This window comes from Equus przewalskii, chromosome 3, assembly GCF_037783145.1.
Source record: "Equus przewalskii isolate Varuska chromosome 3, EquPr2, whole genome shotgun sequence".
In the NCBI taxonomy this organism is placed as follows: Eukaryota; Metazoa; Chordata; class Mammalia; order Perissodactyla; family Equidae; genus Equus; species Equus przewalskii.
The window spans coordinates 75,572,834-75,586,465 of record NC_091833.1 but is presented as its reverse complement, the minus strand read 5'-3'; positions in this window follow the sequence as shown (position 1 = coordinate 75,586,465).

Below are 13,632 nucleotides of genomic sequence, written 5' to 3'. Positions count from 1 at the left end.
TACAGCTATGGACCTTGGGAAATTTATTCAACATCTTTAATGAGAACGATGATAGTTACCTCTAGGCTATTGTAAGATTAGAAGCTGGCACATGGTAAGAGCTCAATAAGTGGTATTATTAAAAAAGGACAAAAATTGCTGTTGTTGGGCCAAGGCCTGCTTATATTACTTTCCCTCAGGGCCCTGCTTGCCAAGGTTTCAGCTAGCTAGTGTGCATCACCAGGGCCTGGGAAGTTAATGTGCTAAACTAAGCTATTAGCCTTTGCAAAGGCCTTTTAGCAAGATAATGACTTAGCCCAAAGGAATACCTAATTCTGGGCACAATGGCAGATTCAAGTGGAGGTCATTTCAGCAAGGGACTTGCACATCAAACCATCTGGTGTCTGCCTGCCTCTTTAGTAACTGCCTTCTGACAGATAAGAAGCTTTCCTCCTGTATGATCAAAAGAATAGTTAGTTGCTTAGGAAATATGGATAAATTTATTTTAAATAATGAAAGGATTTCCATTTGTCCTTTCAGGTGTTAGTATCTCACCTCTATTTAATGCATAGTCCACTGACGTTAGCACTTGAGTTTTTTCCGATGCCCTCAATAACACTACTTGGCTAATCTAATGTGATTCAGCTAATAGGTTTTCTATCAGCATTTATGGACCATCTCATCCAGCCATCCTTCTGCCTAAGAGAAGTGTATAAATGTGTTACCACCCAAGGGAGGTCCTCTGCTCGCCTCAAGACACGGCAATAGTCAGGAGGCAAGGTGGTAGGAGAGAAAGGGTTTCTTTATTACAGCTTGCTAGCAAGTGGGAAGATGACCAACTAATGTGTGAAAGAACCATCTTACAGAACAAAGACTACAGACCAGTTATATAGGGAGTTAGTCTCCCAGTTGGGGAGGCGGCTAGTTCCAGGTTGGGACGGATACAGGTTGGGACGGATATCCGGTCTTAGTTCCTGATAGTCCTTTGTTTTACTGGATATGCACCAGAGACCAGAACAATGCCCCCTACCCTGATCTTTCACTTGTCACTGATGATGGCTATCAGCATAGACTCTCTGCCTGGGGGTCATCACCTTCATAGAGAACTCAACAGAACAAAGTTACTATCTTATTGCAGTTGGGAGGGGCCATAAAGTCTACAGAGCATGTCTGGGCTAGTTAATCAGAAGTCATTTAAAGTTACAACATGGTTTCTTTTCTACAATATGGCTTCCCTTATGTCAGTCCTGTGTTGAGCCAGTATCATGCAATAGGCCTGAGCTATCCTCTCTCAAAGCAGTTAATTCTGTTTGAAGATCAGTGTGTTGAATTTGGGCTTCCATGGTGTATTCTTTGAAATAGAATGGAAGTCAATTTCCCTCTTTCCAACAAGTTCATAAAAGAATAAAGAATGAGCCTTGAAACAATCCTGTTTTCAGAGTAAGCCTTTTTTTTTTTTTTTTAAATCTACAAAGCCTAGGGGTTAGTAATAGTAACTGCTTGAAGATGATTTTAGTTATCAGTGGGACGTAAGAGTATTCCTCCTCTTCCCCAGCTCGACAGCCTGCAGTGGCTTCCATTTCATTCTGGATGAGTTCCAGCCAGCCAGAGCCTGACCGTGGTTGCATAGCCGAATACTATCTGGCCCCTTGTTTTCTCTGACTCCATTTCCTTCCAGCCTCTTCTTGTCCACTTGGGTCCAGCCACATTAGCTATTCTACTACTTCTAGTCTCAGTCACATTGACGATGCTTCTGGCATGAGGTCTCTGCTTCAGGTCTCACCTTGCATCAGCGATGCCTTCCCTACTCTCCTATTCTCTCTGCCCCTTCCTGGCATTCCTTATCTCATTTTCCTGTTTTTTTTTTTCTTGGCTCTTATGCTCATCTCACACACTACCTACTCTCTTATTTAATCCTTTATTACTTCTTTCTTGGATATAATGTAAACTCCTTGAGACCAAGAATTTTTCTTTTTTCTTTTAAAGATTGACACCTGAACTAACATTTGTTGCCAATCTTTTTTTTTTTCTTTTTTCCCCCAAAGTCCCCCAGTGCATAGTTGTATATTCTAGTTGTATGTCCTTCAGGCTGTGCTATGTGGGAGGCCACCTCAACATGGCTTAGATGAGTGATGCCATGTCCGTGCCCAGGATCCGAATTGGTGAATCCCTGGGCCCCCAAAGTGGAGTGTGTGAACATAACCACTGAGCAACAGGGCCTGCCCCTTTTCTCTCTCTTGTTCACTGCTGAATCCCCAGGGGCTGGAAGGATCCTGGCATATAGTAGGCACTCAATGCATACATGTTGAATCCATGAATGTGGATGGATTATTTAGTTTTTAGTTTGTTAAATTCCACTCTTGGTGTTTAGATAGAACAAGAAAAACAATATCTTACAGTTGTGTAGGGACTTAGAGGTTCTCAGACACTTTTCAATCTAGGCTATTGAAGAGCCAGTATTCAAAATACCCAGAGAGCAGCAAAAGTCTGTCTGGGATTCTAAATAACTCAAAATTTGGGGGTTGTTGTAAAACCAATTGAAAGTAGAAATGTACATGCTAAAGGAAATCTACATATAAATGAAAAGTGCATTAAAAACCCAGATCAAAGGACTAAAGGGGGAGCCAAGAAAAGAAAGCAACTGGTTTGCAATTTTAGCTTCCTTCCTAAGTCACTTTCTGACCAATAGTGATTTTTCTAACCTCTGAGACTCTCTGATTTTTTTCTAGAGGGAGATGACTTTTCTCCCTTTCTTTACTTTATTATATTTTATTGTTCCAGTCATTTGCTTTGAGATCTTTAAGATGCGGCATGTTATTTGTAATGAGCTAAGGAAGGAACACTGGCTCTTTTGAAATTTTTATTATTGTTAAAACTACTGCAGTGAAGTTGAGCCCTCTCCTGGGGCTTCCCTATAGCCATTGGTTGCTATCGGTAAATATTCATAAATCTGCTATCATGGAAATGAAATAGAATGCCTCAAAATTGATTTGGGGGCACCAGGAAGGCCCTGAAGAATGAACTGGGAGAGTGCATCTCATTTTCAGATTTGGAATTGTAGGGGAGGAGGACATTTCCTCTCCCCAAATGTGGGTTCGTCTGGCCGGAGAACGAATTAAATTCACATGAGACAGAATAGCAAGAGAAAATTAAACAAAGCTTTATGAGGAACCATGGCCCGGGGCCTTTCTTCCCAAAGGAAGAAAGGGCACCGAAGAAGTAGGGTACACATTGTGGTTATATACACCCAAACAGGGTGTTTCACATGTGATTGAACTGTCCCTCCCACAATAGTCACAAGATTGCCCTGTCGGCACATTGCTTGATGGACACAGCAGGTAGTGGGTCTGCTGTCTCAGAAGGCGTAGCCGGAGGCAAGTCGATTGTCTGGAGTTGGGCGGTCACAGATGAGCTCAGCAATCAGTTCCTAGCCTAAAGAAAGATGCTTAATCCTTAAAGAAATGCCAAAATTGGGAGGGGGAGGGAAGTCAGTTACAGGAGGTTACCAGACTAGCACAATAAAATGCAGATTTAAGTCCTTGCCTTTGGTATTGATTAAGAGTTTTTAGAGAGCAGGTCATCGCCTTTCTTCTTCCTGGTACAGAGAGAGAGGCACCTTTTCCAGATAGAGATTTACCTTACAAATGTAAACGTGTCCTAACAAAGGGCAAGTTCCATTCCTCCTTCCCTGTCCCAGTTTATCAAAAGCAATCAGCCTCAAATAATCCTGATGCCAAAGAGACATATCTTGGGGTGGCCAATTCCGGGTCCCCACAGAATGAAGAAAGTATTCTTTTTGTCAGCGAATGACATGCTCTGCCCTGGAGAAGAATTCCAAGGACCCGAGCAGATTGAGCAGGTCGTGTTCAGGGCAACTCTTACACAGTGGGAATAGCAGGTTCTATCCACACCTGAGTAGGATAACTTTGGGGGAGCTAGTGGCAACTTCTTAGGAGTTCTCATCAGTAAAAAGGGACTATTATCACCAATTAGGTTTTGGATTACACTTTTAAAAACTCCTTGATGCCTTCTCCTGCTAGTTAGAGGATTTTCGTTAGGCCAACACACATTTACAGGATGCTTCCAGTGAATGAGGCACCCTGAGGAGTTGCCCAGTGTGAAAAACCTTAGGACGGTCCAGCCCCATCTGTGAAGAGTTGATAACAACTTCTGATGGCAGCCATACTGTTAGGGCCCCTTTAACTGTAGTGTTAAATCCTCCTCTCCCCTCCCCGTCATCATCTCTCTGTGGGCAAATCTAGGTTCTGGGGTCAAGGGCAGAATGACTCAGTGATTCTGGTGGTGAATTGATGAAGGTGGTGTGTTTAATCAGAGGATGTTTGCAGAGAGAGACTTCTGTTCTTTGGAATCACTTAAAGGAGAACTACAATCTAGGAAACTGAAAGCATCAGCAATATTTGCAGTTGTGGAATGTCAAGGTCAGGAGAAAAAAAATAAAAGCCTGAGAGGGCACTCTTCTCACTGATTTCATAGGAGCTAATTCTTAGGGTTATTAGCTGCCTCAATTTACAACGCTACATACTCTTGAACACCAAATGCTCATTATCAAAAATTAAAGAAGCGTGGAGCTGAGATTTGAATGATATTTTAGAGAATAGATTTTGGAACATGCTTCATATTGTTAAGATTGACCTCACCTTACAACTAATAATGATTTCCAGTAGGTGTGGAATCTCTATTTAATACCTTGTTTCCAGGAGTATGAGAAAAGCAAGGAAAAGCTCCTTTGTTTTCATGTCCGTGGTGGTGCCTGGAAGTAGGCAAAATTGTTAGATGAAGCCTGGCTTCGGAATCTACAGCTTCGACTCTCCTTAGACTCTGTGTCCGAAAGCTCTTAACCACTCACTCTATCTTAATCTTTCCTTAAGAAGGAAAGAGAAGCATCCTCAGTTTTAAAGGATGGACAGTAGTTTACTGAGTTTACAGAAAGTCAGAGAAAAATGTTCTAATGGCGATTTTCAGGCTTCCACTGTCTATGTGGAGGATCCGGGAGTTAGGTGGTTGCATACTGAGTCCATGGTCAGGCTGGTTCACTGCAGTGACTCTGGCTGGTGTCCCTACCCCTCCTCTTATTCCAAGCCAACCTACACATAAGTGCTAGGAAAAAAAGCTTAATTAAGTATGGTTTTTGTCACAAGAATTTTCAAATCAAGAGTGACTGCCCATTATATACTGTTACCATCACAGACACGTCCGTCTGGCTTCCATAGTCTTTTGCTGACCCTTGACTTCTCCTTCCTTCTTTTAACAAAATTCTGGTCCTTTCATTTTTCATCCTAACAAACACATTTCTCATGATCCCCTGGACTTTCTTCTTCAGCCAAAGGAATTATTGTCCTGTCTTGGGCTTGCTTATCATGACGTTTGTGCTTCAGCCCTTGACATTTCACCTCCAAAATGCTTTTTGTCCCTCTTTCCACCAGGCCACATACCTTTGCTCAAAAAAATTTGTCTAAAAACCCACTTTCCAGCCTACTATATTCTGATCATGTCTCTGGAGAAAGAGACTCATCAACCACTCTTAATAATGTTTTAAAGGTATTTCTGGGCAGAAAAAAAAATTACTTTTGTCTAAATTAAAGCCCCTACTTTATGGTTTAAATCCACGTGCTTTCCTTACTCTTCTTTTGCTTTCTTAGAATATGATAACAAGGCTTGTTACGTTCTTCATTTAAGACTTCTTCACGAATTTAAATCTTGTTATAAATTGCCTTTTAACCTATTCTTCCAGCTAAATCTTGCTTTTTTTTATCCCTTTCTTCCTGGACATGTTTTCCAGACTTTTGATTATTATCTGCAACTTTCTCTTTATATCAAGTCCAGACAGAAATATCATATTTCATTGATTCCAAGAGGCACCTTTTTTCCTCATGTTTTAACGTATCAAATTTCAACACTTAACAGGATTCAACTTGCAATTGATGACACTTTACAATTATAAATGACAGCACTTTTTTTCCTTAGTGATAATTAAAATGAAGGTATATCTTGAATGATTAAAAAAGGTGAGGGGAATTAGTCAAGATTAAAGGAGATTAAAGAGAAATGACAACCAAATGCAATGTGAAATTTCTTGATGAGATCTTGGATTGAAAAAAATCAAACAGCAATAAAAGTTTTATTATTTTTAAAATTATTTTCAGCTTTATTAAGTATAATTAACAAATAAAATTGTAATATAGTTAAAGTACACAATGTGTGATTTGATATATGTGTACATGCGCAAGGATGCCCTCCAACTTAATTAACATATCCATTACCTTGTATATTCCCCCCTCGCTTTTTCAAGAGAGAATACTTAATTTCTACTCTCTTAGAGGATTTCAGTTATACAGTACAGTATTGTCAACCATAATCACCATGTTATGCATTAGATATTCAGAACTTATTCACCTTATAACTGAAAATTTGTATCCTTTTACCAGCCTCTCCCTGTTTTCCTCACCCCTCAGGCCATGGTAACCACCATTCTACTCTCTGTTTCTATGTGTTCCACTTGTTTTGTTTTTTAGATTCCACATATAAGTGATACTATACAATGTTTGTCTTTCTCTGTCTGGCTTATTTCACTTAGCATAATGCCCTCCAGGTTCATCCATGTTGTCACAAATGACAGAATTCCCTTCTTTTTAAAGATTGAATAATATTCCATTGTGTGTGTATATATATCTTTATATATATATATATATATTTATATACACACACACATACACACCCCACATTTTCTTTATCCATTCATATGTCAGTGGACACTTAGGTTATTCCTATATCTTGGCTATTGTGAATAATTCTACAGTGAACATGGGAGTGCGGATGGCTGTTCGAGATACTGGTTTCATTTCCTATGGATATATATTCAGAAGTGGGATTATTGAATCATATGATATTTTGATTTTTAATTTCTTGAGGAACTCCCATACTGTTTTCCATAGTGGCTGTGCCAATTTGCATTCCTACCAACAAGGCTCAGGCTTCTGTTTTCTCCACATCCTTCCCAACAGTTATTGTATTTTTTCTATTTATTTATTTATTTTTTGAGGAAGATTAGCCCTGAGCTAACATCTGCTGCCAATCCTCCTCTTTTTGCTGAGGAAGACTGGCCCTGAGCTAGCATCCATGCCCATCTTCCTCCACTTTATACGTGGGATGCCTGCCACAGCATCGCTTGCCAAGCGGTGCTATGTCTGCACCCAGAATCTGAACCAGCGAACCCCAGGTCACCAAAGCAGAACATGTGCACTTAACTGCTGTGCCACCGGGCTGGCCCCCAGTTATTGTATTTTTGATGGTAGCTATTCTAATGAATAGAGATGAGGTGATAGTTGTCAGGTGATATCTTTCAAGATATTTTTTGACTTCCCCTTTGGTTTCTTCTATGACTCATTTGTTGTTCAGGAGCATCTAGTTTAATCTCCATATATTTGTGAATTTTCCATTTTCCTTCTTGTAATTGATTACTAGTTTCATACTATTGTGGTTGGAAAAGATGCTTGATATGATTTCAATCTTCTTAAATTTATTAAGACTTGTTTTGTAGCCTAATATATAATCTATCCTGGAGAATATTCCATATACTCTTGAGATGAATGTATATTCTGCTGCTTTTGGATGAAATGTTCTATATATGTCTGTTAGGTCCATCTGGTCTAATGTGTAGTTTACGTCCAATGTGTCCTGATTGATTTTCTGTCTGGATGATCTATTCATTGTTGAAAGTGGCTATTGAAGTCCTCTAGTTTTACTGTATTACTATTTCTCCCTTCAGATCTGTTAATATTTGCTTTATATATTTAGGTCCTCTGATGTTAGGTGAATAAATATTTACAATTGTTATATTCTCCTGATGAATTGGACCCTTTGTCATTATATAATGACCTTTGTTTCTTGTGGCAGTTTGTGGCTTAAAGTCTGTTTTGTCTGATAAAAGTATAGCTATCCCTTATATTTTGGTTTCTATTTGCATGGAATATCTTTTTCCATCCCTTCATTTTCATTCTATGTGTGTACTTACAGCTAAAGTGAGTTTGTTGTAGGCAGCGTATAGTTTCATCGTTTTTATTTTTCATCCCTTCAGCTACTCTGTGTCTTTTGACTGGAATATTTAGTCCATTTACATTTAAAGTAATTGTTAATAGGTAAAGACTTACTGTTGTCATTTTGTTAGTTATTTTCTGGCTTTTTTTAGTTCTTTTGTTCTTTTCTTTCTTTCTTGCTCTCTTCCTTTGTGATTTGATGATTTTCTATAGGATATGCTTTGATTCCTTTCTCTTTATCTTTTGTGTACAGTCATGCATCACTTGATGCAGAAATATGTCGTTAAGTGATTTTGTTGTAGTACACATAATAGAGTGTACTTACACAAACATAGATGGTATAGCATACTACATACCTAGGTTACATGGGACTGATTTTATGGGACCACCAACGTATATGCAGTTTGTTGTCAACTAAAACATTGTTATGCAGCTCATAATTGTATCTACTATAGGTTTTTGCTTAGTGGTTATCATGAGGCTTAAATCTAAATCTTAGATTTATGACAGTTTATTTTAAGCTGATACCAAATTAACTTTGAATGCATCCAAAAGCTCTACATTTTTACACCCACTCTACATTATGTTTTTGATGTCACAACTTACATCTTTTTTACATTGTGCATCCATTAACAAATTATTATAGTTATAGTTACTTTGAATACTTTTGTCTCTTAATCTTTATACTAGAGTTATAAGTGATTTATCCACCACCATTAGAATATTAGAGTATTCTGAATTTAACTATATATTTACCTTTACCAGTAAGTTTTATACTCTCATGTGTTTTCATGTTATCAATTAGCATCCTTTTATTTCAACTTGAAGAACTCTCTTTAACATTTCTTGTATGGGCAGTCTAGTTGTGATGAACTCTAGCTTTTGTTTGTCTAGGAAGTTCTTTATCTCTCCTTCAATTTTGAAGGACAACTTTGCTGGGTGGAATATTTTGGGTTGGCAGGTTTTTTTCCTCCAGCACTTTGAATATATCATCCCACTTCCTTCTGACCTGCAAGGTTTCTGCTGAAAAATTCATTCATAGTCTTATGGGGCTTCCTTTCTATGCAACAAGTTGCTTTTCCCTTGCTGCTCCTAAGATTCTCTCTTTAACTTTTGGCCATTTAATTATAATGTGTCTCACTGAGGGTCTATTTGGATTCATTATACTTACTTCTTTTTAGTCTTCCTAGATCTGGATGTCTGTTTCTTTCCCCAGGTTAAGGAAGATTTTAGCCATTATTTCTTCTTTTGAAGATTTTATTTTTCCTTTTTCTCCCCAAAGCTCCCAAGTACGTAGTTGTATATTTTTCAGTTGTGGGTCCTTCTAGTTGTGGCATGTGGGATGCCGCCTCAGTGTGACCTGATGAGCGGTGCCATCTCTGCGCCCAGGATCCAAACCAGCAAAACCCTGGGCCACTGAAGCCGAGCCTGTGAACTTAACCACTCGGCCACAGGGCTGGCCCCCAGCCATTATTTCTTTGAATAAGCTTTCTCTGCCTCCTCCACCCCCATGCCCTTCTCAGACCACTATAATGTGTATATTGTTCTGCTTTATGGTGTCCCATAATTTCCTTAAGCTGTTTTCACTCTTTTCATTCTTTTTTTCTTTTTGCTCCTCTGATTGGATGACTTCCACTGCCCTGTTTTCAAGTTTGCTGATTCTTTCTTCTGCTTGATCTAGTCTAATGTTGAACCCCTCTGTTGAATTTTTCAGTTCATTAATGGTATTCTTTATCACTATGATTTCTATTTGATACTTTTTAATGTCTTCTCTTTGTTGAAATTCTCACTTTGTTTTTGCATTGCTCTCCTGACCTCAGTGAGCATCTTTATGGCCATTTTTTTCAACTCTCTACTGGGTAAATCACTTATTTACATTTCGTTAAGATCTGTTTCTAGAGATTTATTTTGTTTTTTTGTTTGGAACATATTTTGTTATTTCTTCATTTTCCTTGACTCTCTGTGTTGGTTTCTGTGCATCAGGTAAAACAGCCACCTCTTCCAGTCTTGACAGACTGATCTTGTGTGGATGAACCTTGTTGATGAGCCTGGCTTGAGCTCCTGGTTGCCTCTCAAACCTTTGTGATTATCCAAGGCAAAATCTTTGCTCTAAGTGACTTCCAGGAGTTGAGGGTATGCCAAGGCCCATCAGTATCTCAAAGGAGAGGACTTCAGTCAGCATCTAGATGCAGACTGATTAGAAGCTGGACTCTCATGCATCAGCTTGAAAAGTATGCAATTAAATTCCTTCCAGGGAGAAACTGGGAGATGGACATTTTTTTTTTTAAAGATTTTATTTTTTTCCTTTTTCTCCCCAAAGTCCCCCAGTACATAGTTGTATATTCTTTCGTTGTGGGTCCTTCTAGTTGTGGCATGTGGGATGCTGCCTCAGTGTGGTTTGATGAGCAGTACCATGTCTGCGCCCAGGATTCGAACCAATGAAACACTGGGCCACCTGCAGCGCAGCACGCGAACTTAACCACTCGGCCACGGGGCCAGCCCCGGGACATGGACATTTTTGCCTGCTCCTTCTGCGCTAAGCCTGGGTGTAGAGCTGTGGGGTGGTCCTCCTGCACACATTTAAAAACTGCCTCTTTGTTTGCTATATTCTTATGGGGCTCAGGAACACAAGCCCTGTTGACTTTCAGAGCTCTGTGTTTTGGGGTCCTGTCCCTTGGTGGGAGAAGTAAACTCCTAGATGCGGCACTAGATGTGTGGTCCAAACCCCTCACTCCTCAGGGAGGATCTGGAAGTTGGGGGTTGTATGATACAAACCTTCAGATTGTATGATACTATGCTGAAGGTACAGTTTAGTGGTGAGAGTGTGTCTCAGCCTTTCCTACACTTTTCGATGTGGGTATTTTCTTGTTTTCCTGATGTGTAGGAGTCGCTCATCTAGTTTCTGGAATTCTCCGAGAGAATTGCTCTTTGCATAGCTGTACATTCAGTGCATCTGTGGGAGGAAGGAAATTCAGGAGCCTCCTATGTCACCATCTTGGTCCAGAGTCAAAAGTTTTTTTTTGTGATAACTAGAAGAATATGAATATGAACTACGTATTAGATAAAATTATAGTATAACGTTAAATTTGTCGGGTGTGATAATGTTGTCATGCAGGAACTTATCCTTGTTCTTAGGAGATGCCTGCTAGAGAGTTTAGGAGTGATGTCTCCTTGCAGCGGACTCTCAGTTTAAGAAAAAAAATATGTTAGTGTGTTTCTATAAATATATATCATACAGACATATAGCAGATGTGGGAAAATGTTATCAACTGAATTTATCTAAAATGAATTTAGGTAAAGAGGATGAGAGTTTATTGTACTATACTTTCAACTTTTTTTATATTTGGAATTTTTCAAAATAAAATGGGGGAAGAAATGAAAAGATAATGATGGATTCTGATACTTGAGAACATCTTAGATTTGATGATATTTGGTGGGCTGTGTTAAAACAAGACTTTGTAAGATGTGCTGTTGGCTTGTTTTTGCTCAACTTGTATACTGGATTCTTGACCACAATAGTCATATAGGGTCCACCAATTCAGAAATTGTATCTGGAATGAGTTATGGTTATCCTCCAGCATTTAAGTACTACATATTCTATAGTAAAATGGGGGTAATAATTATACAACTTCATAGGTTTGGTGTGAAAATTAGTTGAAAAAAATATATGCAAAGTGTCTGGAGAGAGTTTGGTACAAAGTAAGCACTCGTTAGATATTAGTTATCAACATCATCATCATCATTCTATCTATCCATCATTCTGTCATTATCATTCTAGTTTTCATCTTAGGACTTTGTTTGAAAGGACATAAACTAACCTTTACAAACTTAAACAAAAAGAGAAGGGATTTATTATAAGAATGTATGAGAAGTCATGAAAATCAAGACCAGGAACTGTAGTTAGGTCTCAGGAGGGAAACCACGAACTGGAAAGCTGGCAGGATTCAAGGCAACTACCCCCTGAGTTTCACTCTCTCTGTCTCTCTGAAGCCACAGAGTCTTCCTTACATGTGTTTGCTTCATTTCTTTCTGACCACAGACTAATTTTTTCTGCTGCCACATGTACTGGCTAGAGCATAGACATGCCACAACTCTGAGTCTTCATGTCCTTAGTTCACAAGACAATTAAAGTTATCTAGTGTTTTTAGACAGTCACTTAGGGACCCATTATTCAAATTCATGAAAGAAAATCTGACTGGCTCAGCTTGAATCAGGTGTCTATTCCTGGTGCAATCTGTTGCCACAGTAGGACAGTCATATGTATGCAGGGGCCCAATGTGTCATTTTCCCACACACTGGTTAATTCTCTGATACCAAGTGGGTGTCCAACAACTCAATTAAATTCTGACAGTAACTCCCAGAGTTAGTGCAGACCCCGTAGGTTAAGGGCTAGTCTAACAAGACTGCCCGAACTTCAGACACCATCTGATGATGGGGTACCCAGCCTACCTACACTTCTGCCAGGATGACTATCATTTTGGAGGTTCCTACAACCTCCTCATTTTTGATTTACCATTAAAGTTTATTGTAAAGAATATGAATCAACAGCCAGATAAAGAGCTACAAAGGGTAAGATCTGGAAGGGTCCTGAGCACAGGAACCTCTGTGCCAGTGACTTTGGGGTATGCTATCCTCCTGGTACATGGATATGTTCACCAACTTGGAATCTCTCCAAACACTATTGTTTAGGGGCTTTTATCCAGATTTCCTTATGTAGCATGATTGATTAAACTAATGGCCATTAATCTTCAGCCCGTCTCCTCTTCCCTAGAAGTCTGGGGGGTGGAGCTCAATGTTCTAACCCTCTAATCATTTGGTTGACTTTTCTGGTGATCAGCCCCCATCCTGAAGCTATCTAGGGGCTCCTTCACCAAGTGTCATCTCATTGACATACAAAAGACACTCATCACTCAGGAAATTCCAAGGGTTTTATGAGCTCTGTACCAGGAACTGGGGACAAAAACTAGATATTTGTTTGTTATTATACCATAGGCCCATAATGTGAGTAGACTCCAGAAGTTCTCAGAGTGGGGTGTGATATGGCCTGAACAGACATTCCCAATAGTGATTCATACATGTCCTCAGGAAGACAGCAGAGGAGAATGAAGAAACTCACTCTCTGGAAGGATACCTCTATCTTCAAACACATCTGTAGCTGTGCGTATTGCTGAGGGAGTGCTCCCCTCAATCTGCTCTACAGGATGCTTCTCCGTGCCTTATTATCCCGTCTTAATCTACTCAGGCTACCATACAGAGTACCACAGACTCGGTGGTTTAAACAACAGAAATTTATTTCTCATAGTTCTGAAGGCTGGAAAATCCAAGGTCAAGGTGCCAGCAAGGTAGGTTTCATTCTGAGGCCTCTTTCCTTGGCTTGCAGGCAGCCTCCATCTTGCCATCTGCTCACATAGCCTCTTTGTGTTTGCCAGGAGAGAGAGAGCTCTCTGATGTCTCTTCTTATAAGGATACTAATCCTATGGGATCAGGGCCCCACCCGTATGACCTCATTTAACCTTATAGGCCCTATCTCCAAATACAGTCACATTAGGGCTTCAACATACGAATTTTGTGGGAGGACATCATTCAGTTAATAACATTT